Source organism: Oryx dammah, unplaced genomic scaffold, assembly GCF_014754425.2.
Source record: "Oryx dammah isolate SB20612 unplaced genomic scaffold, SCBI_Odam_1.1 HiC_scaffold_17, whole genome shotgun sequence".
Taxonomy (NCBI): Eukaryota; Metazoa; Chordata; class Mammalia; order Artiodactyla; family Bovidae; genus Oryx; species Oryx dammah.
Genome location: NW_024070201.1, coordinates 15,097,556 through 15,123,378, shown reverse-complemented (window position 1 = coordinate 15,123,378; position 25,823 = coordinate 15,097,556). Strand labels below are relative to the sequence as shown.

Sequence of the window (25,823 nt, the reverse complement as noted above, 5' to 3'; positions counted from 1 at the left end):
GGGAGACAGGAATCTCAGGCTGCCTCTGTCAGCTTCAGTTTCAGATAGATACTTGCCATCCTGAATGTGATTCTAGATAAAAAGAGATAGCACAATGCTTGTTTGTCTAAAAGCCAGCTACCTCAACTGAAGAAATGGGAGTTTACTTCTGTGTAGGATGCAGCTGTTGTGTTGGACTTACTGAAAAATAGCACTTCAGTCTCCAAAATTGATAGCTTTATAAGAGATTTCCTATGCTATTTTGAATTCTATGCAATTTTCACCTTGTATGCTAACTCTCAAGGTCTCGTTTTGTGTCAAATTTAACTCAACCTGTGGATAAAGCTGGATTTAGAAAAGGCAGAGGAACCAAAAATCAAATTACCAACATCTATTGGATCATCAAAAAAGCAAGAGAGTTCCAGAAAAACATCTACTTCTGCTTTATTGACTATGCCAAAACTTTTGACTGTGTGGATCACAACAAACTGTGGAAAACGCTTCAAGAGATGGGAATGCCAGACCACCTTACTTGCCTCCTGAGAAATCTGTATACAGGTCAAGAAGCCACAGTTAGAACCAGACCTGGAACAACAGACTTGTTCCAAATAGGAAAAGGAGTATGTCAAGGCTGTATATTGTCACCCTCCTTATTTAACTTATATGCAGAGTACATCATGAGAAACGCTGGGCTGGAGGAAGTACAAGCTGGAATCAAGATTGCTGAGAGAAATATCAATAACCTCAGATATGCAGATGACACCACCTTTATGGCAGAAAGTGAAGAGGAACAAAAGAGCCTTTTGATGAGGGTGAAAGAGGAGAGTGAAAAAGTTGGCTTAAAACTCAACATTCAGAAAACTAAGATCATGGCATCTGGTCCCATCACTTCATGGGAAATAGATGGGGAAACAATGGAAACAGTGACAGACTTTATTTTTGGGAGTTTCACAATCACTGCAGATGATGACTGCAGCCATGAAATTAAAAGACGCTTGCTCCTTGGAAGAAAAGCTATGACCAAGCTAGACAGCATATTAAAAAGCAGAGACATTACTTTGCCAACAAAGGTCCATCTAGTCAAAGCTATGGTTTTTCCAGCAGTCATGTATGGATGTGAGAGCTGGACCATAAAGAAAGCTGAGCACCAAAGAATCGATGCTTTTGAACTGTGGTGTTGGAGAAGACTCTTGAGAGTCCCTTGGACTGCAAGGAGATCCAACCTGTCAATCCTAAAGGAAGTTAGTCCTGATTATTCATTGGAAGGACTGATGTTGAAGTTGAAACTCCAGTACTTTGGCCACCTGATGCAAAGAACTGACTCATTTGAAAAGACCCTGACGTTGGGAAAGATTGAAGGCAGGAAGAGAAGGGGATGACAGAGGATGAGATGGTTGGATGGCATCACCGACTTGATGGACATGAGTTTGAGTAAGCTCCAGGAGTTGGTGATGGACAGGGAAGCCTGGAGTGCTGCAGACCATGGGGTCACAAAAAGTCAGACATGACTGAGTGACTGAACTGAACTGAACTGAACTGACAGATGGAGCACCATTATTCTGCTCTAATTACCTCACAGAACCAATGCTTTATGGGGAAGGGTCATCACGCCCTTCTAGAAGTGTGGAGGGTGGGAGCCACACTCAAGAATAAGAGAAGAAGACAAAAATCCAGAGGCATTTTCTGCTTTCATGGAAGTCAGGAGCTGAAAAAGAGCAATGGAAAGATACTGTAATCTTTTATCAGTTCTCCACATTTTAAAAAATACCTGCAGCATGTTTTCCTCAAGTGAGTAAAAATGGAAAGGGTTTCTTTGGATGAACAGAGAGCCTCAAGGATTGGGAAGTGGCAGCTCTGAAGGCCACAGGCAGCACACTGAGTGTCTAGGACCCACCACAAAGGGGAGGGAGGGAAGTCTCAGCAGGAAGCCTGGGCTTCATCAAGTTTTACCTTTTTAACATTTGTGGACATTTTTTATAATTCTATAAGAATTTAAAATGTGGTAAGCTCTTTCTGATGGGAGCAAGACCGTTATGCATGATGTAAGAAATCTTCTTTTTCTGAGGAGATGAGAGAAGAGGGAGAAGGGGTGGAGCTGGGAAGAGATCGGGTATAAGGGAGATGGAGAAAGAACCAGAAAGAAAGAGAGATGCTGGGACCAGGTAGGTCGAAGACTCTGTGCTACTCCATACTGGGGCTGCTTCAGGAGGATTTTGTGCTAAGTCACTTCCGTCATGTCCAACTCTGTGTGACCTTGTGGACTGTAACCCTCCAGGCTCCTCTGACCATGGGATTCTCCAGGCAAGAATACTGGAGTGGGTTGCCATGCCCTCTTCCAGGGGATCTTTCCAAACCAGGGATCAAACCTGCATCTCTTACGTCCCCTGCATTGTAGGGTTCTTTACCACTAATGTCACCTGGAAAGCCCCAAGCGGGACTTTAGCATCATGTTTTATAAAGCTCCCTTTAAAGTCTTTGTATTAGTTTGCTAGTGCTGAGACAGGAAGGAAGCAGGGCACAACCTTTAGAAGAATGACAGTCAGGCTTCCCTAATGGTCCAGTGGTTGAGAATCCACCTGCCAATGCAGGGGACTCTGGTTTGATCCCTGGTCCATGAAGATTCCACATACCTCAGGCCAACTAAGTCTATGAGCCACAAATACTGAGCCTGCATGCTACAGCCCATGGTGCATAATAAGAGAAGCCACCGCAATGAGAAGACTGCGCACCGCAACTGGAATAGTTCTCACTTGCCACAACTAGAAAAAGACTGCGTGCAGCAACGGAGACCCAGCGCAGACAAAAATAATAAATGACACATCCACCAGGGCCATGACAGTTCCAAGGCCTCCCATAAAAGGTCTCAAAGTGGGTGGTGGCCCAATTCCTGGAAGTCCCCACCCCTTCCCCAGAATAGCTGGGATACGCCTCCCAATCATTAGTCTATGAGATTACTCACCTCTACAAAACCTGACAATCCCGTATCCTAATACCTTTCTTGCGTTCCAAGATGGCCCACACTCTTGTCCATGGAGTGTGTTTCCTCCCTAAATAAACTTCCCTTCACTTCACTATGGCTTGTTCTTGAATTCTTTCCTGCCTGAAGTCAAGGACCCACACTTGGTGCCCATCCCAGGGACTCACCTGAGACCTAGGAAGTGACCAGCCTCTCACGCCCCGTTCTCTTTCCTGCAACAGTGCTGCCATAACGAAGTACCACAAGCTGGGTGGCTTAAACAGAAATATATTGTGTCACAGTTCTGGAAGCTAGAAGTTTGAGACCAAGGTGCCAGACGGGTTGGTTTCTTCAGGAAGACTGTTTCACGCCTTTCCCCTGCTTCCGGTGAAATCTTTCCTATTCCTTTCCTTACAGAAGCATTACCCTGATCTCTGCCTTCTGTCTTCACAAGGTATTCTTCCTGTGTATAGTTCAGTTCAGTTCAGTCGCTCAGTTGTGTCTGACTCTTTGCGACCCCATGAATCACAGCACGCCAGGCCTCCCTGCCTATCACCAACTCCCGGAGTTCACTCAGACTCACGTCCATCGAGTCTGTGATGTCATCCAGCCATCTCATCCTCGGTCATCCCCTTCTCCTCCTGCCCCCAATCCCTCCCAGCATCAAAGTCTTTTCCAGTGAGTCAACTCTGCATATGAAGTGGCCAAAGTACTGGAGTTTCAGCTTTAGCATCATTCCTTCCAAAGAAATCCCAGGGCTGATCTCCTTCAGAGTGGACTGGTTGGATCTCCTTGCAGTCCAAGGGACTCTCAAGAGTCTTCTCCAACACCTCAGTTCAAAAGCATCAATTCTTCGGCGCTCAGCCTTCTTCACAGTCCAACTCTCACATCCATACATGACCACTGGAAAAACATAGCCTTGACTAGACGGACCTTAGTTGGCAAAGTAATGTCTCTGCTTTTCAATATGCTATCTAGGTTGGTCATAACTTTTCTTCCAAGGAGTAAGTGTCTTTTAATTTCATGGCTGCAGGCACCATCTGCAGTGATTTGGAGACCAAAAAAATAAAGTCTGACACTGTTTCTACTGTTTCCCCATCTATTTCCCATGAAGTGATGGGACCAGATGCCATGATCTTCGTTTTCTGAATGTTGAGCTCTAAGCCAACTTTTTCACTCTCCTCTTTCACTTTCATCAAGAGGCTTTTTAGTTCCTCTTCACTTTCTGCCATAAGGGTTGTGTCATCTGCATATCTGAGGTTATTGATATTTCTCCCGGCAATCTTGATTCCAGCTTGTGTTTCTTCCAGTCCAGCGTTTCTCATGATGTACTCTGCATATAAGTTAAATAAGCAGGGTGACAATATACAGCCTTGACATACTCCTTTTCCTATTTGGAACCAGTCTGTTGTTCCATGTCCAGTTCTAACTGTTGCTTCCTGACCTGCATACAGATTTCTCAAGAGGCAGGTCAGATGGTCTGGTATTCCCATCTCTCTTATAATTTTCCACAGTTTATTGTGATCCACACAGTCAAAGGCTTTGGCATAGTCAATAAGGCAGAAATAGATGTTTTTCTGGAACTCTCTTGCTTTTTACACAACCCAGCAGATGTTGGCAATTTGATCTCTGGTTCCTCTGCCTTTTCTAAAACCAGCTTGAACATCAGGAAGTTCATGGTTCACATATTGCTGAAGCCTGGCTTGGAGAATTTTGAGCATTACTTTACTAGCATGTGAGATGAATGCAATTGTGTGGTAATTTGAGCATTTTTTGGCATTGCCTTTCTTTGGGATAGGAATGAAAACTGACCTTTTCCAGTCCTGTGGCCACTGCTGAGTTTTCCAAATTTGCTGGCATATTGAGTGCAGCACTTTCACAGCATCATCTTTCAGGATTTGAAATAGCTCTACTGGAATTCCATCACCTCCACTAGCTTTGTTCATAGTGATGCTTTCTAAGGCCCACTTGACTTCACATTCCAGGATGTCTGGCTCTAGATGAGTGATCACACCATCGTGATTATTCAAGTCATGAGGGTCTTTTTTGTACAGTTCTTCTGTGTGTTCTTGCCACCTCTTCTTAATATCTTCTGCTTCTGTTAGGTCCATACCATTTCTCTCCTTTATTGAGCCCATCTTCGCATGAAATATTCCCTCGGTATCTCTAATTTTCTTGAAGAGATCTCTAGTCTTTCCCATTCTGTTGTTTTCCTCTATTTCTTTGCATTGAACACTGAAGAAGGCTTTCTTATCTCTTCTTGCTATTCTTTGGAACTCTGCATTCAGATGCTTGTATCTTTCCTTTTCTCCTTTGCTTTTCACCTCTCTTCTTTTCACAGCTCTTTATAAGGCCTCCCCAGATAGCCATTTTGCTTTTTTGCATTTTTCTTTCCATGGGGATGGTCTTGATCCCTGTCTCCTCCACAGTGTCACAAACCTCTGTCCATAGTTCTTCAGGCACTCTATCTATCAGATCTAGTCCCTTAAATCTATTTCTCACTTCCACTGTATAATCATAAAGGATTTGATTTAGGTCATACCTGAATGGTCTAGTAGTTTTCCCTACTTTCTTCAATTTAAGTCTGAATTTGGCAATAAGGAGTTCATGATCTGAGCCACAGTCAGCTCCTGGTCTTGTTTTTGTTGACTGTATAGAGCTTCTCCATCTTTGGCTGCAAAGAATATAATCAATCTGATTTCGGTGTGGACCATCTGGTGATGTCCATGTGTAGAGTCTTCTCTTGTGTTGTTGGAAGAGGGTGTTTGCTATGACCAGTGCATTTTCTTGGCAAAACTCTATTAGTCTTTGCCCTGCTTCATTCTGCATTCCAAGGCCAAATTTGCCTGTTACTCCAGGTGTTTCTTGACTTCCTACTTTTGCATTCCAGTCCCCTATAATGAAAAGGACATCTTTTTGGGGTGTTAGTTCTAAAAAGTCTTGTAGGTCTTCATAGAACTGTTCAACTTCAGCTTCTTCAGCATTACTGGTCAGGGCATAGACTTGGATTACTGTGATATTGAATGGTTTGCCTTGGAGACAAACAGAGATCATTCTGTCGTTTTTGAGATTGCATCCAAGTACTGCATTTAGGACTCTTTTGTTGACCATGATGGCTACTCCATTTCCTCTGAGGGATTCCTGCCCGCAGTAGTAGACATAATGGTCATCTGAGTTAAATTCATCCATTCCAGTCCATTTTAGTTTGCTGATTCCTAGAATGTCGACGTTTACCCTTGCCCTCTCTTCTTTGACCACTTCCAATTTGCCTTGATTCATGGATCTGGCATTCCAGGTTCCTATGCAATATTGCTCTTTACAGCATCAGACCTTGCTTCTATCACCAGTCACATCCACAGCTGGGTATTGTTTTTGCTTTGGCTCCATCCCTTCATTCTTTCTAGAGTTATTTCTCCCCTGATCTCCAGTAGCATATTGGGCACCTACTGACCTGGGGATTTCCTCCTTCAGTATCCTATCATTTTGCCTTTTCATACTGTTCATGGGGTTCTCAAGGCAAGAATACTGAAATGATTTGCCATTCCCTTCTCCAGTGGACCATATTCTGTCAGACCTCTCCACCATGACCTGCTCACCTTGGGTTGCCCCGCAGGCATGGCTTAGTTTCATTGAGTTAGACAAGGCCGTGGTCCTAGTGTGATTAGATTGACTAGTTTTCTGTGATTATGGTTTCAGTGTGTCTGCTCCCTGATGCCCTCTTGCAACACCTACCATCTTACTTGGGTTTCTCTTACCTTGGGCGTGGGATACCTCCAAATGCATCCTTTATATCAGGATACCAGTCAGTTTAGGGCCCATTTTAAGGACTTCATTTTAACTTGATGACCTCTGTAAAGAATTTACCTCCAGAGAATTCCCTGGTGGTCTAGTGGTTAAGAATCTGCCTTGCAATGCAGGAGACATGAATTCAATCCCTGGTTGGGGATACAAAGATCCCACAAGCCATGGGGCAATTAAGCCTGTGCATTGTAACCACTGAGCCTGCATGCTCTGGAGCTGGCATGCCACAACTAGGGAGCCCGTGTGCTGCAATGAAAGATCCCACACTACACGATGAATTACTGCATAATGCAACTAAGATCTGACACAGTCAAATAAATAAAATAAAATTTAAGAAAACAAACCAAAAAAGCTTACCGTCAGAAGAGATCTCATAATGAGGTACGGGGGTTAGGACCTCAGTATATTTTTTGGGAGGAACACAATTCAATGCAAAGCAGCCTTCCTCTCACTCCTCACCAATATCCAGGGCTCATAGGAATTAAATTTTATTTAGCAGAACCCCCATGGATAAAACGATGTATAGTCAGAGACAGCACAGGAGCTATAAGCAGGATGTCAGAGGGCAAAGGGGTCATGGATTAACAGAAAACTTGAAGAAGTCTTTGCCTGTCTACAGGTCACTGTGCCAGGGTGTTAGAGGCAACTTTTCAGAAAATTTCACTGACAGCACAGGTCAATGTTTTATTACAATCTCGTGGCGAATGAAAAGGCCTCCAGCCAACCAATTCATGCCTGTCCTCGTGTTTCCGGAGCTGGGAGTTCTCCTCTTATCAAGTTCAGACTCCTTCTCAAGGCCCTGTGTCCTCTCTCTTATCTGACCTCAGTCTGCCTCTTCTTGGCTCACTGTCCCCCTTCCACACAGGCCTCCTTGCTACTCTGCAGGCTGTCAAGCTCTCTGCTATTTGGGGGGGTTTGCACAGGATCTTCCTTCCACCTAGAGTGTTCTGCAGGGCCGCCTTCACCTACCATTGAGAGCTGGGTCCCCAAGACTCTTCCTCAGAGGCTTCCCTTGATTGTTGTTCAGTTTTTGTAACCCCATGGACTATAGCACACTAAGCTTCTCTGTCTTTCACTATCTCCTGGAGTTTGCTCAAATTCATGTCCACTGACTCAGTGATGCTATCTGATCATATCATCCTCTGCTGCCCCCTTCTCCTTTTGCCTGCAGCCTTTCCCAGCATCAGGGTCTTGGATTTTCAGTGAGTGGGCTCTTCACATCAGGTGGCCAAAGTATTGGAGCTTCAGCTTCATCATCAATCTTTCTGATGAATATTCAAGGTTGATTTCCTTTAAGATTGATCTCCTTGCAGTCCAAAAAGCTTTTTTACCCCTCTCCAAATGACCCTCCACCCTTCAGCCTGTTCACTTTATTCACAGCTCTCAGCACCATCTGTCTTGGTCTTGCTCTGCGCTCTCATCTGCCTTTTCTTCCAGATCATTAGATGCATCTGCACAAGAAATGGGTCTATTTACCACATATCCAACTGTCTGGGTCACGCAGTAGATGCTCAGTACACTGCTGGTGAATGTTCCATAAACATATGGAGTAACTGTAGCTCAGAGCAGTTGAGCAATTTGCATAACATCATACAGCATTAAGAGATGCAATGAGGAAAGTAGTTTGACTCACTCTAAAGACTATTCTTTTCACTAATCTTCTCTATCTTCTTTATTAGCCCTGGGGAACCTCAGCACTTCTTTGTTGTTAGTCTATGGGCCTGATCCTGTAAGAGTTAATTTCTCCTTCCATTTCCCTCTTGATTCAGAGGCCACAAATTCCTTCTGATGCTGTGGATCCCCTAGACTGTGCTTTGACACCCAATTTGCTCCAAGCTGGTTGCCCTTCCTTCCAAAGCACAAGATGCTCACTGGACATTCCCAAAGTGTCTCTCTTTCTCTACCTTAGAAGGCCTTCACTCTATGCTCATGCAGCAAATAGTCATTAAAAGCTTCCTCTGGGCCAGGCCTGTTCTAGGAGCTACCAAGTCATCCTTAGCTTTCTCAATCAGGGCTTTCTGTCACCATACTGCTTCACCCTATTTCCATCTCAGTTTCTCCAAAACACAAATAAATCAATAACTGTTTCTATCTTTTCTCTTAATTAGCCTCTTTTCTGCAAGCTGTCAGGTCTGGGGGCCCTGTGCTTGCCTGCCTGGTCTTGTCCCTAGGGAGGCAGAAAAGAATCCATCCCAGTTTAGAACAAGTATTAGCATATCAAAAACTCAGGTTGACATTGTGGCTACTCCCACTCAGCACAGCCCCTGAGGCTCATATCCAAACAGATTTTGAAGCAAATGATTTCTTGAATTATGTTTCCATATAAGGTACCCGGTAGGATGAAGACACAAACCCTGTGGCAATACCTGCACAACTTTTCTCTGTAAATTCCAACCCAGATACTAAAGAGGGGTGGGTACTAAGGTTGGACTTGCCTGGCCTTGCTTTTTCTCAGATGTTAGTCCAGGACAAATGTAAAATTAGCCCCACCCCCTCCCAGTGCTAAACTCAGCTGGAGCCACGATGAGGACAGTTACTTTTAGAAACCATCACTTTGGGGCTTAGAGCTGAGCAACAAAAACAGGTGTTGGAAACTGGGCCGCCTGTAACTTGCAAGGCAGGAAAGAAGAGCCATATCAAGTTCAGGGGCCAGGATCAGAACGCCAGATCCAAGGACCAGGGCTGCAAATCCAGAGTGATCCAAGGTCATGGTCAAATAAAGGAGAAACAGCACAAAACCAAACCAGAGCTGCCCATACCTCTTATTGCAATGCTAAGGTAGGGTGAGGATGGGAGGTACAGAGAAAGAAGGAAGTCGGATGTTTACTAGATAGATAAAGAGTGTGCTGGATGCTTTGTATATGGGGTTTTGTGGAGGGTTTCCCAGGTGGCACAGTGTTAAAGAGTCCACTCCTGCCAATGCAAGAGATGCAAGAGACGCAGATTTGATTCCTAGGTAGGGAATATCCCCTAGAGTAGGAAACAGCAACTCACACCAGTATTCTTGCCTGGAAAATTCCATGAACAGAGGAACCTATTGGGCTGCAGTCCATGGGGTCAAAAAGAGTCAGACATGATTGAGCACACACCACACACACACACACACACACACACACACACACGTGGAATTTTATTGCTGGGAACTATTGCTTTGCCTCTTTTAGCATTGACTGAATGGAATGTCAGAGCTGTTGAGTAAGTTAGCCAATATCGCACAGTCAATACACAGCCAAGCAGGGATTCAAACCCTAGCCTGTTCAACATAAGGCATGCCTGCCTCTAGGAGTAGCAGGAAGGGAAATTTCAAATCCACCCACAGCCCATGAGAATGGATCACTAAGTTGCCTCATCGGTATTTCTCACCTTGGATCATGTACTAATTTCCTAGGGAGCCTTGACAAAAGTACCAATGCCTGGGCACCATCACCCAGTACTTCTGTGTAACTGCTCTGGGGCAGGGCCTAAGCAGAGGTATTTTACAATCTCCTGGGAGAGTCTCTTATGCCACCTGGGTCAAGAACAAGGCTCTTGTGGTTGATTGCTGATCAGTTCCCCCACTTATGTCTGACTTATCTGGGTTCCACTCCAGACCAGCTGGCCGCTTGGTCGGTAATGGCCATTTTCCATGGAAGATTGTCTGGTTGAGGATTGATCATCTATGAAGTCAGGTAAAAAATTAAAATACATCCCCATAAAGAGAGGATAGAGGCCAGGAACCTATAAAGGATTCTACAAAGCAGAAAATTTCAAAAATGGGAGGAAGGGAGAACAAGATGGCAGAGGAGTAGGTGGACATTGAGTACGTCTCTCTCTGCAGATACAAAGTTCAACCTCCTAAGACTGAACCAGAAAGAAATAGAGATTATGAACAACCCAATTACAAGCACTGAAATTGAAGCTGGATTCAAAAATCTCCCCAAAAATAAAAGCCCAGGACAAGATGGCTTCACAGGAGAATTCTATTAAACATTTACAGAAGAGCTAATGTCTATCCTTCTAAAACTCCCCAAAAAATTGCAGAGGAAGGAACACTTCCAAACTGATTCTATGAGGCCACCATCACCCTGATACCAAAACCAGACAAAGACAACACATAAAAAAAGAAAACTGCAGGCCAACATCACTGATGAACATAGATGCAAAATTCCTCAATAAAATTTTAGCTAACAGAATTCAGCAACACATCAAAAGCTCATAATCATGATCAAGTTGGGTTTATTCCAGTGATGCAAGGATTCTTCAATATATGCAAATCAATCAATGTGATATACCACATTAAAAAATTGAAATATATAAACCATATGATAATCTCAATAGATGCAGAAAAAGCCTTTGACAAAATTCAGCACCTGTTTATGATTTAACTCAAAAAATGGGCCTAAAAGGAACATACCTCAACACGGTAAAGGCCATATATGATAAGCCTACAGCAAACATTATATTCTCAATGGTAAAAAACTTAAAGCATTCCCCCTAGGATCAGGAACAAGACAAGGGTGTCCACTTTCACCACTATTATTCAATGTAGTTCTGGAAGTCCTAGCTATACCAATCAGAGAAGAAAAAGAAATAAAAGGAATTGAGAACAGAAAAGAAGTAAAGCTCTCACTGTCTGCAGATGACCTGATACTGTACATAGAAAATGCTAAAGATAGCATCAAAAAAGTATTAGAGCTAATCAGTGAATTTTGCAAAGTTGCAGGATACAAAATCAATACACAGAAATCACTTGCATTTCTATATACTAACAATGAAAAATTAGAAAGAGAAATTAAGGAATCACTCTCATTCACCATTGCAACAAAAAGAATTAAATATCTAGGAATAAACCTACCTAAGGAGAAAAAAGGACTGTATGCAGAAAATTATAAGACACTAATGAAAGAAATCAAAGATGACATAAACAGATGGAGAGATATTCCATGTTCCTGGGTAGGAAGAATCAATATTGTGAAAATGACTATACTACCAAATGCAATCTACAGATTCAACGTGATTCCTATCAAATGACCAATGACATTTTTCACAGAACTAGAACAAAACATTTCACAATTCATATGGAAACACAGAAGACCCCAAATAGCCAAAGCAGCCTTGAGAAAGAAAAATGGAGCTGGAGGAATCAACCTTCCTGACTTCAGATTATACTACAAAGCTAGAGTTATCAAGACAGTATGGTCCTGACATAAAAACAGAAATATAGACCAATGGAACAAGATAGAAAGCCCAGAAATAAACCCATGCATCTATGGGTACCTTATTTTTTACAAAGGAGGCAACAACATGCAATGGGGCAATGACAGCTTCTTCAATAAATGGTGCTGGGAAAACTGGACAGCTACATGTAAAAGAATGAAATTAGAACACTTCCTAACACCATACACAAAGATAAATTCAAAATGGATTAAAGACCTAAATGTAAGAACAGAAATTATAAAACTCTTAGAGGAAAACATATGCAAAACATTCAATGACATAAATCAATGTAAGATCCTCTATGATCTACCTCCTAAAATACTGAGAATAAAAACTAAGTGGGACCTGATTAAACGTAAAAGCCTTTGAACAGCAAAGGAAACTATAAGCAAGGTGAAAAGACAACCCTCAGAATGTCAGAAAATAATAGCAAGTGAAACAATTGACAAAGGATTAATTTTCAAAATATACAAGCAGCTCATACAACACAATGTCAGAAAAAGAAACAACCCATTCAAAAAGTGGAAAAAGACCTAAACAGACATTTCTCCAACAAAGACATACAGATGACTAACAAACACATGAAAAGATGCTCAATATCGCTCATTATTAGAAAAATGCAAATCGAAACTCCAATGAGATATCACCTCACACTGGTCAGAATGGCCATTATAAAAAGTCTACAAACAATAAATGCTGGAGAGGGTGTGGAGAAAAGGGAACACTCTTGCACCATTGGTGGGAATGTAAATTGATAGAGCCGCTATGGAAGATGGTATGGAGATTCCTTAAAAAAAACTAGGAATAAAACAACCATATGACCCAGCAATCCCACTCCTAGGCATATACTCTGAGTAAACCAACATTGAAAAAGACACATGGATCCCACTGTTCTTTGCAGGACTATTTACAGTAGCTAGAACATGGAAGCAACCTAGATGTCCATCGACAGATAAATGGATCTTTATCCATTCTTTAAGTTGTGGTACATATACACACTGGAATGTTACTCAACCATAAAACGGAACACATTTGAGTCAGTTCTAATGAGGTGGATGAACCTAGAATCTATTATACAAAGTGCAGTATGTTGGAAAGAAAAGGAGAAATACTGTATTTAATGCATATATACAGAATCTAGAAAAATGATACAGAATTTATTTACAGGGCACCAATGGAGAAACAGACACAGAGAATAGACTTATGGACATGGGGAGAGGGGAGGAGAGGGTGAGATGAATAGAAAAAGTAACATATAAACTTACATTAGCATATGTAAAATAGATAGCCAACAGGGAATTTGCTGTATGTCTCAGGAAATTCAAACAGGGGCTCTGTGTCAACCTAGAGGGGTGGGATGGGGAGGGAGCTGGAAGGGAGGTTCAAAAGAGCGGGGATATATGTAGACCTATGGTTGATTCATGTTGAAGTTTGACAGAAAGCAACAAAATTCAATAAAACAGTAAATTTAAAAAATAAATAAATAAATTCACAAAGCATTCTCAACAACCCTCCAAAAAAAGAAAAATCGGGAGGACAAGAATCAGCATCATCTATCATTTTAACGTGTCACTGTGCCCATTTCACCAAAACTTTATAGAGGGAGGAGGGTCCCTTGATGTAACTGGCAGGGCTCCCAGACAAGAAGAAGTACAGATGAGTGCACTTTTGCTATCACTCAGGAATGTCTGTCCAGGCACATTTAACTTAACAGCTTCTATGCAGTTTAGCACTTGATTATGTATCTTTAATGTTTTGATTTCTACTTGTTTTATATTTAATTGCTTCAAGTCTTGCCTAGTTTGAAGTCTCCTGGAAGACAGGAACTGTATCATCTAGGAGACAGAAAATAAGATCTGAAAAACCTCTGATAGTCCCAGCTGGGACATCTTTGGGTCCTCTTAATTGCATATTGGCATCATCTTGGAAATTAAAATAGTACTAACTCCTGGGTCCAATCGTTGAGAATGTGATTAAATTGGTCCTAGATGTGACATGAACATTATCACTTTTCAAAGTTGCCCAGAGAATTAGAATATGCACCCAAGGCTGAGAAGCAAAACTGAAGGATAATAAAAAGCTATGTGAAAAAAAAAAAAAATGATTAAAATGGTTATGTCTGTGAAGGGGAAAAAATGGTGTTTGTTGATTTATTTTATTTTTGCTGATCTGTGTTCTCTATTTCTCCACATTGGTTATACAATTACAAAAAGTAAGACTAAGGTAAAAATGAAACCGATTGTGCTGTGCTGTGCTAAGTCACTTCAGTCATGTCCAACTCTTCGGCAGCCCCATGGATTGTAGTCCACCAGGCTCCTCTGTCCATGCAATTTTCCACTGAAGAATACTGGAGTCAGTTGCTGTGCCCTCCTCCAGAGGATCTTCCTGACACAGGGACTGAGCCTGCGTTTCTTATGTCTCTTGTATTGGTAGGCTGTTCTTTACCACTAGAGCCACCTGGGAAGCCCCAAAACTGGATTCGGTATTTCTAAATTGTCTACTTTTTTCAGAGATAAATTGCTAACAATGATAACTTGTACCAAGTTGGAGTGGGTCCTGATCACACACTATTCTCATTCACTTAGCAAATATTTATTGAGAACATGCTATATTCCAGATGACAGCCACTGGTCATATAAATGTGAATTTTGCAAATACAAATCCCTGCTCTCAGGAAGTTTACAATTTAACAGAGAAGATTAACAGTCAAACAAGTAAGTACAAACTTCGGGAAGATGTTCTGGTAGGTACAAACAGCTGAGTATTATATTGTTTTGTAAACAACCATACAAGAAATTGCAAACATCCAGCTTACACCTCCCCCGCTTTGCTTATGGATTATGTCACACTTTTCTGCTGTAACTCAGTATCCATTTCAACATAATCATTCAATCTGAGGTGGTACTTGAAATAAAACATAACTAGTACCCCAGGAAAGAGCTATGAATTATCTTTTTGAAGGTAAACTAGGTGATTCAAAAGGTAATTGAATGTTATGGCCATGTAGCTCCTCTGGGATCATACATCTTATAGATAACAAATATAACCTCTGGACAAAATGCAAAAATGTCTAATTGAAGGTGCTAAAGAGGAAAAAAAAAACAGACAGAAACCAAAGGACACTGAGCCATTGGAAGAAGAAAACGGCATGGGTTAAGTTCCCTGATTTACAGCTTTTAGCCTAAGAATAGGGCCCTATCTGTCATAAACAGGGAAAAAAAGAAGCCCTACACTCTATGGATAAATTCTGCCCAGATCTATGGCTGATCATGAACCGTATATAGAAGAAGAAGACTTTAAAAGTCCCAGCTAAGCGAAAAGAACTGAATTAAAATTCTAGCTACTACAGGGGAGATAGAGTTTTGTAGTTTGAGTTCAGCCACTTCAAATATTTGAATAAAGAAAAGTTAGTACTCATCAGAAGAGCAATATAGAATCCAGACTTTCTACAGCATGTCATTCTTAAAGACCATAATACACTCCAAAACTATTCAACATATAACAAAATAGGAAAACATGACTTATTTTAAAAAGAAAAGACAATCACCAGAGACCAACATCTAAGACAATTTGCATGATGAAATTAACCAACAAGAATTTTCAAGAAGTTATTGTAAGTATGCTCAAGTACCTAAAGGAAAATGTCTATAATGAAGGAAAATATAGAAAATCTTAGCAGATAAATAGAAATTATTTTTATAAATCAAATGAAAACATAAGAACTGAAAAATAAATTTCTGAGATCCCTCTCCTCCCCTCTCCCCATGTCCATAAGTCTATTCTCTGTGTCTGTTTCTCCATTGGTGCCCTGTAAATAAATTCTGTATCATTTTTCTAGATTCTGTATATATGCATTAAATACAGTATTTCTCCTTTTCTTTCCAACATACTGCACTTTGTATAATAGATTCTAGGTTCATCCACCTCATTAGAACTGACTCAAATGTGTTCCGTTTTATGGTTGAGTAACATTCCAGTGTGTGCTTAAAAGCACAAAGGAAACAAAAGAACAAAAAGTTGGTGAGCTAGAAGACAGATGATAAGAAATGATTCAAACTGAGGAACAGAGATGTAGTAAATGTACAGAGACTCATAGATCCTTGCAATAATATCAAAATGTCTTATATACATATAATTGAAGTCCCAAAAGGAGAGGAGAGAAAGAACAACACAGAAAAGTATTTGAATAAATAACAGGTGAAAAGTTTATAAATTTGGGAAAAGACAAATATTTATAGACTCTAAAACTTCAAAAAATGCCAAGAAAGATTAATATCAAAAACAAGCAAAAGAAAGATAAAAACCTTTATGCATATCATAGTCAAACTGCTAAAAATCAATGATAAAGAGAAAATCAACAAAATGCTGAGAGAAATTGAAGATGTAACTAAATGGAGAAATAAACTACATTAATGGATTGAAAGATTTGGTATTGTTAAGACGGTAATTACTAACTTGAACTATGGATTCATTACAATCCTAATCATAATCCTGGTATGCTTTTTAGTCAAAATTGACAAGCTGATTCTAAAATTTCTGTAGAAATGTAAGGAATTTAGAACATTAATAGAAGGTTTGAGAAAAAGAAGTCAAAGTTGTAGACTTATTCTACTTGATTCAAGATTTACCCTAAAGCTAAAATAATCAAGAGAGTGCAGTGCTGGCATAAGGATCAACAGATGAGTAAATCAGAATAGAGTCCAGAAATAGGTCCATTTTTAGACATTTATTTTATTTTTGACAAAGGTGTTAAAACAACTCTGTTAGGAAAGGAACAAACGGTGTTGAAATGATTACGTATTCCTATGAAAACAAATTAATCTTGCCCTAAATCATACTATTCACAAAAATCAATTTGTGATTGACTATGGATCTAAACATAAAAGCCAGAGCTATAAGACTTCTAGAAGAAACATAGGAGATTATTTTCATGACTTGGGGTCGGGGGGGAGACAAAAGCTAAAAAATAATAATAAAATCTGCACTTAATCAAAATTAAGTTTTTGTTTATCAGAAGAAACATCATTAATAAAATGTATAGGCGAGCCACAGGGCAGGAGATGATATCAGCAAAACATGTCAGACAAAGAACTGGTATTCTGAATATACAAAATGCTCCTAAAACTCAATAATAAAATGACAATCAGTTTTTAAATGGCCAAAAGATTTGAACAGACACTTCATAAAAGATGGTAAATGAATGCCCAACAGGCACATGAAAAGGTGTTCAACCTTTTAGTCATAAAGGACATACAAATTGAGCCACAGTGAGGTACCATTCCACATGTACCAACAGAGCTAAAATTAAACTGACAACACCAAGTGTTGTCAGAAGAATGCAAAGCAACTAGAACTCTTGTACATGGTTGGTAGGAGGGGAAAATGGTCAAGACATTGGGAAAGATCTTCCAGTTTCATATAAATTAAATACATACCTATTTTAAGACCCAAAGAATTGATCCTTTCAAACTGTGGTGTTGAAGAAGACTCTTGAGAGTCCCTTGGACTGCAAGGAAATCAACCCTGAATATTCACTGGAAGGACTGGAGCTGAAGCCAGTACTTTGGCCACATGATGCAAAGAGCTGACTCATTGTAAAAGATTCTGATGTTGGAAAAGATTGAAGATAGGAGGAGAAGGGGACCACAGAGGATGAGATGGTTGGATGGCATCACCAACTTAATGGACATGGGTTTGAAAAAACTCCAGGAGATGGTGAAGAACAGGGAAGCTTGGTGTGCTGCAGTTCATGGGGTTGCAAAGAGCTGGACACGATTGAGCGACTATAACAATTTTAAGACCCAGCAATTCTATTCCTGGATATTTACCCAGGGGCAAAAGAGGGAGGCCTGGCGTGCTGCAGTCCATGGGGTCGCAAAGAGTCGGACATGACTGAGCGACTGAACTAAACCTAAACGAATATATGTCCACAAAAAGTTGGTTAGAATATGTTCATGTTAGCTTTATTCATAATAATCCCATAATAAAGTCATAATAAGTCATAATAAACTTGAGGACCCAGTGTCCATGAACAGGAGACTTGAAAAGTTTGGCATATTCATACAATAAAATACTATTCATCAAAGAAAAGAAACCAACAACATGGATAGGTGAATCTCAAAACATGCTGAGTGAACACAAATTCCACAAAAGAATACAAATTATTTTCTTTTATTTATATGAAGTACTAGAATAGGTAAAATTGATATCTGGTGAGAATATGAGGAGGTTGGATCTCTCTAGGAGTGTTAAGGTTAAAGTTTGCCGCAAAAGGACATGAGAAACGTTCTAGGGTGATGGTCCGTGTTCTGTTTCTTGATAGGGTCTGGGCTGCAAAGGTGTGTGCATTTATAGGAACTCATCGAATGATATACTGACAGTTTTTGCATTGCGTAGTACAAGATTTTCATCTGAAAAGAGATAAAAGAATTCTAAACAAATTTTGAACTCTGATTAATAACGTTGAAGTATTTGGGGGAATGTATTAATGTCTGGAACTTTCTTTGAAATTTAGTAACAAAGTTAATTAGCTGCTGAATGTATAAAGAATTAATATATAATAAAGCAAATACTGTAACATGTCAGTTGAAGAAACTATGTGGTATGTATTTGGGTGTTCACTATAAAATTCTTTCAACATAGCTGTAAGTTTGAACATTCTATATTGGAATGTTGAGAACAAAAGAAAACTGAGGAGAATTGGCCGATTGCCTGTGAGATGGAGTCCTGGGCCTGAGGAAAGACACCAGAGTTTACTTGATGTAGAAGGAAATAGGGTTAAAAGGGAGGCTCCTGGGTCCAGAAATTGGCTTTCTTTGCTCTGTTCTAACTGTGGCAATGAACCTGTGGACTAAGACAAAGCAAAGGACAAAGCGCATCTTGCATTTCATAAGACCCACTGGTTCATGCTCTCTGCAATTGCCTTGCTTACCAGATAGGGACTTTAAGAATTCTTAATGCATATAAATATCAAATCACAATGATGTACACTATGATGAACACATATAAAACTACTGTGCTATCGTATGTCAATTATGCTTCAATTAAAAAGAAAAAAAGATCCTCAACAGATCTGTTCTAAAAATCTGGAACAGAAGGGATTGTCAGACACCATTTACTCTCTGGCTACTGGGCGTTTACTATGTACTACTCTCTGTGCAAGGATATGAGGAGTCCGTGATAAACTAAATAAAAGTAGTTCCTGCCCTTTTTTGACTTTACCATTGATGAAACTGCTCCTCTTCTACTCTGAATGTTTATACCCCGACTAAGAGATTTGCAAGTTTCTTCTATAAGGCCATGTTGACATTGCTTAAATCTCTGAATTCAAAAACTCCTTTCTAATGTTGGAGCTGAATGTCTTCATTTCAATAGAAAGAACTTTTTTTTTTCTTGTTTTATCCTCTCTGGAGTGAAACTTGACACAGGAAGATTCCCCAAAGCCTCAAAATAGTTCAGCAAGAAACTGGACATGTGTGTAGTGACCCAAAGTCATCATACACTCTCCTAAAGTACAGACGTGAGAGGGAAGGCAGCCAGCGGCTAAGCTCTGCCCTACTTCCAACGGAGGTCACTGGCATTACCATGTCTCATCCTGGCATCACAGCCAGAAGGTCTGCCCAAAGTTTAACCCAAGGACGTGGCATCAGGCAGAGGCACCCAGCTTACTGGGTAGCTTGATGTGGCCTTGAATTCCATGTTCCAAATCCCATTGCTTCAGTCCTACCTTTGACATATAAAACAGACAACTCCTGACTTAAATAAATGTCTTTTCCCAAAGCTTGGTGGAATGTGGGCTTGTTATAAGCTAATACATAAATGTTACAGATGATCCCAAATGGATTGAGTGGTACCATATTCAATAAAAAGAAAATGAAAATATGTTACCTTCATTTAAAAGACTGTCACCTTTTTCCCAAGTTTAAACTCAAGTTCATTTCCCCCATACCATTACCATTACAACCATTTCTTTCATGTACCACTGCTATATTTTAAATAGATAACCAACAAAGACCTGTTGTATAGCACATGGAACTCTGCTCAATGGTATGTGGCAGCCTGGATGGGAGGGTAGTTTGAAGGATAATGGATAAATGTATATGTATGGTTGAGTCCCTTCACTGTTCACCTCAAACTATCACAACACAAAATAAAATTTTAAAAGAAAAAAAAAGAGAAATCAGAGGTCATGTCTTCTAGACCAAGTGTTACCACCATTTGTATTATTAACAAATTACCTTAGCTTCAGTTTTCCAGTGATAATTCAAAGTTCACATCAGTCTTAAAAAAAAAAAAGACTATCACCTTTCCTTTCTTACAGTGACTCATTCCTTTTGTTGAACTAGACACTTTCCCTCCTGAAAAGTCCAAGCCATCACCTATTTGTCACATTTGTAGGCTCACAAACCCACCAGCTCTGCAAACCTCTTAGCACGGTGATCGTTTCCAGCCTCTTACTGCCCTCCACCCGCATCCTGCTTGAAAGATTTTCCTTCTTCTCTCTCCCCTTCTTTCCCAAGAATTGCTACCTCTCGGAGGTTTAAATACCTGTTTTCCTTCCCTGGAGTGTTGGATTCTTGGGAGATAATAATATGACTCGGGGGGGAAATAACTGTGTGGTTTCCCGACCCCTGGTGCCAGGGAAGGCGATTGGTGCTTCCGGACTTTCTGAAACTTTCTGAAAATGACGGGGCAAGTCAGATTCCAGCGATCCACCTTCTGAAGGCTGAGCATGTCTGGGCAGTGGCTGCATAATTTGGATGGAGTCATCGCTGGTGAGGCAGAGTTGGCTCAGCCAGGCAGCATTCACTGCTCTTCTCAACACCACGGCACTGGGGATGAAGTCACCTTTCTTCTTTTAAAAGCAACAGATCTGCTCTATAAGTCCCTGTCACATCTGCTGGAACTTGGTTTTTTTTTTTTTTTTTCCCCCACAACCGGGCACCGGGACCTTCTCTCAGGTAAGGAAGCTCCTTTTTAGAGGGTTTCCATGCAAGAAAGCTTGATTTAAGAGTACTTTTTAGGGCCTCTCTGGGTAAAGTTGGAGTCGGGTCAAAGGACATTCTGAATGAGGAGGGCAGTTGGTTCTCAGGCAGCTGGTCCCCACCTGGTGGGCTGGCAGGCCCTGAGCTGGGTGACCACTTAACTCGCACTGCAATGGGCATGGGAGTTTAACCGGGGCTTGGTTTCGGGTGTCCTAACACTGGCACAGTGAATACACTGAGGAAGCAACTACAAGTGGTCTCCTTGAGCGGGGAGACCCTATGCAATTTGCCTTCCTAACAACTGTGTTTGGATTTGGGGTAGAGGGTTTCATGATGAAAATTCATGTGCGGAAAATCAGTAGCTCCCTGGAGAGTCTTCATCTGCTCATTCACCCGCTTGAATGCTTCCCTTCTTCCTCTGTAGCAGGCACGAAGGCCCAGGCTCCCTGTCCTGACATGCAGGGGCCTTGTGTAAACAATGCCAGTGCTCTTTTGTGGGGCAGAAGCGTGCAAAATTGTCTTAGAGCCTTTCCATGCGAGTTTTAACCTATGGGGGGTGTGTGTGTGTGTATGTGTGTGTGTATGGCCAACTTGTGGCTCCAGGGGCCACTGAAACCTCCCTGCCACACTTTCTATGAGTTATGTGAGTCACTGCCACTGATCGAATCATACTGCTCCTATGAACTTTGGAAGTCTCGATAAAGACATCTTGGTGTTGACAGAGGCCCCTACTGGGTGATAAATGGTTTTTGAGAGAGAGCTGAACCACAATAAAGTGAAAACATTGGGAATTGCAGAGTCGCTTTATGACCTGACGCAGAACCCTGCGTCACACAGGCTTCAGTGCTTTCATCCACAGCCTCTGAAGGAGACAAAGAATCTCACTGAGATAAGAGAGGCTTGTTTTGTTTTAAATGTAATTGCATTCTGGCTGCCAGTGCCAGCTTACACATTCACCTCAAACCTGGCACATCCAGAATCCATCTTTGCCTGCAAGCTGCTCCCGCTCCCCCCAGCCCTGCGTCCCCCACCTCTGAGAAAAGCACCTGGCTGTCCGCGACAGATTTCTGGACTTCACCCTTGACCCCTCCTTCGCCCTCACATTCCCACGTCTAGCTTGGAGGCACGTACCGTAGATTCTTCTTCCATGTTCTTTCTAGATCCATCCTCTCTCCCTCTTCCACGGCTACTTTCAACCCTATCATCTTCTCCACGAATATGGAAACCTCCCATCCCGGCTTCCTCTCTCCAGCCTCGTTCTCCCAGAGCAGCCATCGTGGCGATTCTACAATGACTGATCAGCGCCTGCACGATCCAAACCGTCACTAGTCTATTGATCTGTCTTCATAATAGTTTTCACACCTTCCCATCCCACCACTCTTACCTTCGTCCATCCCATCAATGCTTTTTGCCTGAACTATTGTTAACAGCTGCTTAGCTGACCTCTTGGACTCACTCCCTTCCTAGTGTAAGACACTTTAAGCATCTTGCTCTCCCAAGCTGTTTTTTTCCTTTGTAAACATTAGAGTTTTTTTAATTAATAATTTATTTTCGCTTTTGGTTGCACTGGGTCTTTGTTGCTGCCCAAAGGCTTTCTCTGGTTGCGGTGAGCGGGGACTACTGTTCGTTGCAGCGTCCAGGCTTCTTATTGCGGCTTCTCTTGCAGCAGAGCACAGGCTCTAGGTGTTCAGGCCTCAGTCGTTGCACACGTGGGCTCGGTAGTTGTGGTGTGTGGTTGCAGGGCACGCAAGCTTCAGTATTCATGGCCTACAGGCTCAGTAGTTGTAACACGTGGACTCAGTTGCTCTGCAGCATATGGAATCTTTCTGAATCAGGGATCAAACCCACGTCCCCTGCACTGGCAGGCAGATTCTTATCCATTGTGCCACCAGGGATGTCCTCTCCCAAGCTTTTTAAGGACGTTTCTTACAAGAGCAGAACTTGAAACAGCTATTAGTCTATCTGGGGTTTAAAAACATTAACATTTTTATGACTTTTGTGACTACTTCAAGGTGGGGGGCAAAGAGAAGTAGGGGGAGATGGGAGTGTATATTTCAATGGGAAAGAACACATAAAGCTCTGGCTTGGACCCATGCAGGTCTAGGTTGGAATCCTAGCTCCCTGCTTCCTAGTGTGGATTTGACCAAACTGGTTGAATTTTCTTGAGACTCATTTTCCTCAACTGTGAAATGGAAATAATAATGCTTACTTCACTGGATGAATATGAGTTAAATGAGAACTGTTATGAAATACAGCCATTGAGAGCTTTTAATTCTTTTCCTTCTTTCCTTATCCTTTAAGGTTTATAACCTCTAATTATCATATCTCTTATAAGTAGCCATGTGTATGTGTATGTATGATTATCTAGTTTGGGTAAGGTGGGGAGAAGGAATGGCAAAGAAATACATATGAACTCTCTCAAGGAATCTGCAATTTACTTAGAGAGGTAGAGCAAACGTACCTAGGATGAAAACATCAATAAAACGAGCAATCTACCATCGTCACGCGTACAGTCCCAGTTAAGCACGTAAGTGGGACGGGCTTGAGCAAACAGGTCTGTGAATACTGGCAGACAGAGTGTAAATAGATCTATATCAAGCAGTGTTAGATTTAGGCTCTTTGGGGACTTAAAGGTCACTGGCCTCTCTGATGTTGATGTAAAACTTTCCAGAAGGCTTTACACTTTCAGGGTGATTTAAGGAGATACAGATTAGAGTTTAAGTGTCTTTGCTCATTCATTCATTCATCAAACACTTGTTGAATGCCTATTCTGTGCTGGCTCCTCTATCATACAATTTGGGACATGGGTAATTCTCCTCTTCTTGAATCAGGTCTAGCCCTAGGGACTTGATGATCAATAGGATAAAAAGAAAGTGAACTATGGGAGCATCCATAGATAGGTTCTCAGAAGCTTTGCAGCCTCCTCTTGACTTTCTTGGCATACTCTAGGGGAAGCCAACCACCATATAAAAGCATGTGCTGGTAACCTGGATCTCTGGGGGTTGGGGAATCCCCCTAATTTGCCCTATTTACCAGTTTTCATGATATAAATATTCCATCCCACCATGGCTGATTTCAAGCCACCAGAGTGACAGCACTGAAAGCAAGAGTTGGAAAGAAATACATAGAATCAATTCTTACAAGTTCGTAAAAGCCAGCCCCAGTATGTGACTGCTGGTGACTCTGAGGCCGTTACACCGTGAGAAAGCCCAAGCTAACTACATGGAGAGGCTCCATGGAGAGAAACCCAACCTGCTCCAGATTTTCCAGCCATCCACACTCAGGTTACAGGGAAAAAACTCTCAGATGACTCCAGACTCAGCCACTGTCTGACTACATTGTATAGGAGACCCTGAGGGACAGCCTGTCAGCTCAGCCCACTCACCCCACCGCATCCTGAGAGATGTGACAATTCATATCCTCTGAGTTTAGAGGTGTTTGTTACACAGCAAAAATATCTGGAACAAGGTGGTATGTATTCTTGCTTATGCAGAAGCCAGCCTAGATTAAGCCTCCAAGAGTGTTGGAGGTCTAGAGGGGTCTATCCAGAGAATTCTTTGTCCACGTGTAGTCTCAGGCCTCTGCCTGGAGAATCCCAGGGACAGGGGAGCCTGGTGGGCTGCCGTCTCTCGGGTCACACAGAGTCGGACACGACTAAAGCGACTTGGCGGCAGCAGCAACAGTCTCAGGCCTCAGATCACTAAGGGAGAAAACATTTTGATTAAAAAGGCCTGAGAGGACTTCCCTGGTGGTCCAGTGGTTAAGAATCCACCTGCCACTGTAGGGGACATGGGTTCAATCCTTGATTTGAGAAGATTCCATACCATGGGACACCCAGGCCCATTCACCACAACTACTGAGCTCGTGCGCCCTAGAGCCTGTACTCTGCAGCAAGGGAAACCACTGCAATGAGAAGACCGTTTACTGCAACTAAGGAGTAACCCTTGCTCGCTGAAACTAGAGAAAACCCCTACGTAACAGTGAAGACCCAGGGAAGCCAAAAATAAATAAAATGAATAAAATAAAAAATTAGCATATTATTTTTTAAAAGCTTGCCAAAGAGACTCAATTACTTTACTACCTAGTTTTACCCTTATAGCCAAATCAGTGAAAGAACTCTGTCTCTCTCTCTCCTCTTGCCATCTGCCCCATCATTTCTGCATCTAACTCCATGCATGCAAAGCTCTGCTGGAAGTGCTCCCTCACTTGCTCTTTGAGCTCTGCTCCATCCTCCACCTGGAATTTGCTGGGAGAAACAGGCAGAAAAAATGTGAAGTTGAGAAAATGCCCAGAACCCTGGGGGAAAGCAAGTGAAACCCTTAGAAAAGAGCAACCAAGAGGAGGATTTAAAAACACACTCTTGTCTGGACACAGGGATGAGTAGTCAAAGCATGGGTTCTGAAATCACATGACCTGGGTTCCAATCTGGATTCTGACATTTTCTACTTGGCTGACCTTGGAAAGGATCTAGACATCTCTCTTCTGTCTCTTTCTTTCTATTGAAGTACAGTAGTTGATTCATAATGTTGTGTTAAATTCAAGTGTACAGCAAAGTGATTCAGTTATTTCAATATCTATATATGTATCTTCTTTTTCAGAATCTTTTCATTATAGGTTATTATAAGATACTGAATATAGCTCCCTGTGCTATACAGTAAGACCTTATTGCTTATCTGTTTTATTATATATATAGTAGTGTGTACATGTTAATCCCAAACTCCTGAATTATCCCTCCCTCATCCCCTTTGGCGGAGAAGGCAATGGCAACCCACTCCAGTACTCTTGCCTGGAAAATCCCATGGACAGAGGAGCCTGGTAGGCTGCAGTCCATGGGGTCACGAAGAGTTGGACACGACTGAGCGACTTCACTTTCACTTTTCACTTTCATGCATTGGAGAAGGAAATGA

At 41.6% G+C, this 25,823-nt stretch overlaps 1 protein-coding gene across 1 annotated transcript in view; it reads left to right on the top strand.

Annotated features, from left to right (window-relative positions):
- Nucleotides 1-20,742: 20,742 nt before the first annotated feature.
- Nucleotides 20,743-25,823, top strand: part of AMOTL1 (angiomotin like 1) — a 201,545-nt gene continuing 196,464 nt past the window's right edge. The window contains exon 1 of the mRNA XM_040257897.1: nt 20,743-20,892. The gene's annotated coding sequence lies outside the window, so the exon portion shown is untranslated. The remainder of the gene's footprint in view (nt 20,893-25,823) is intronic.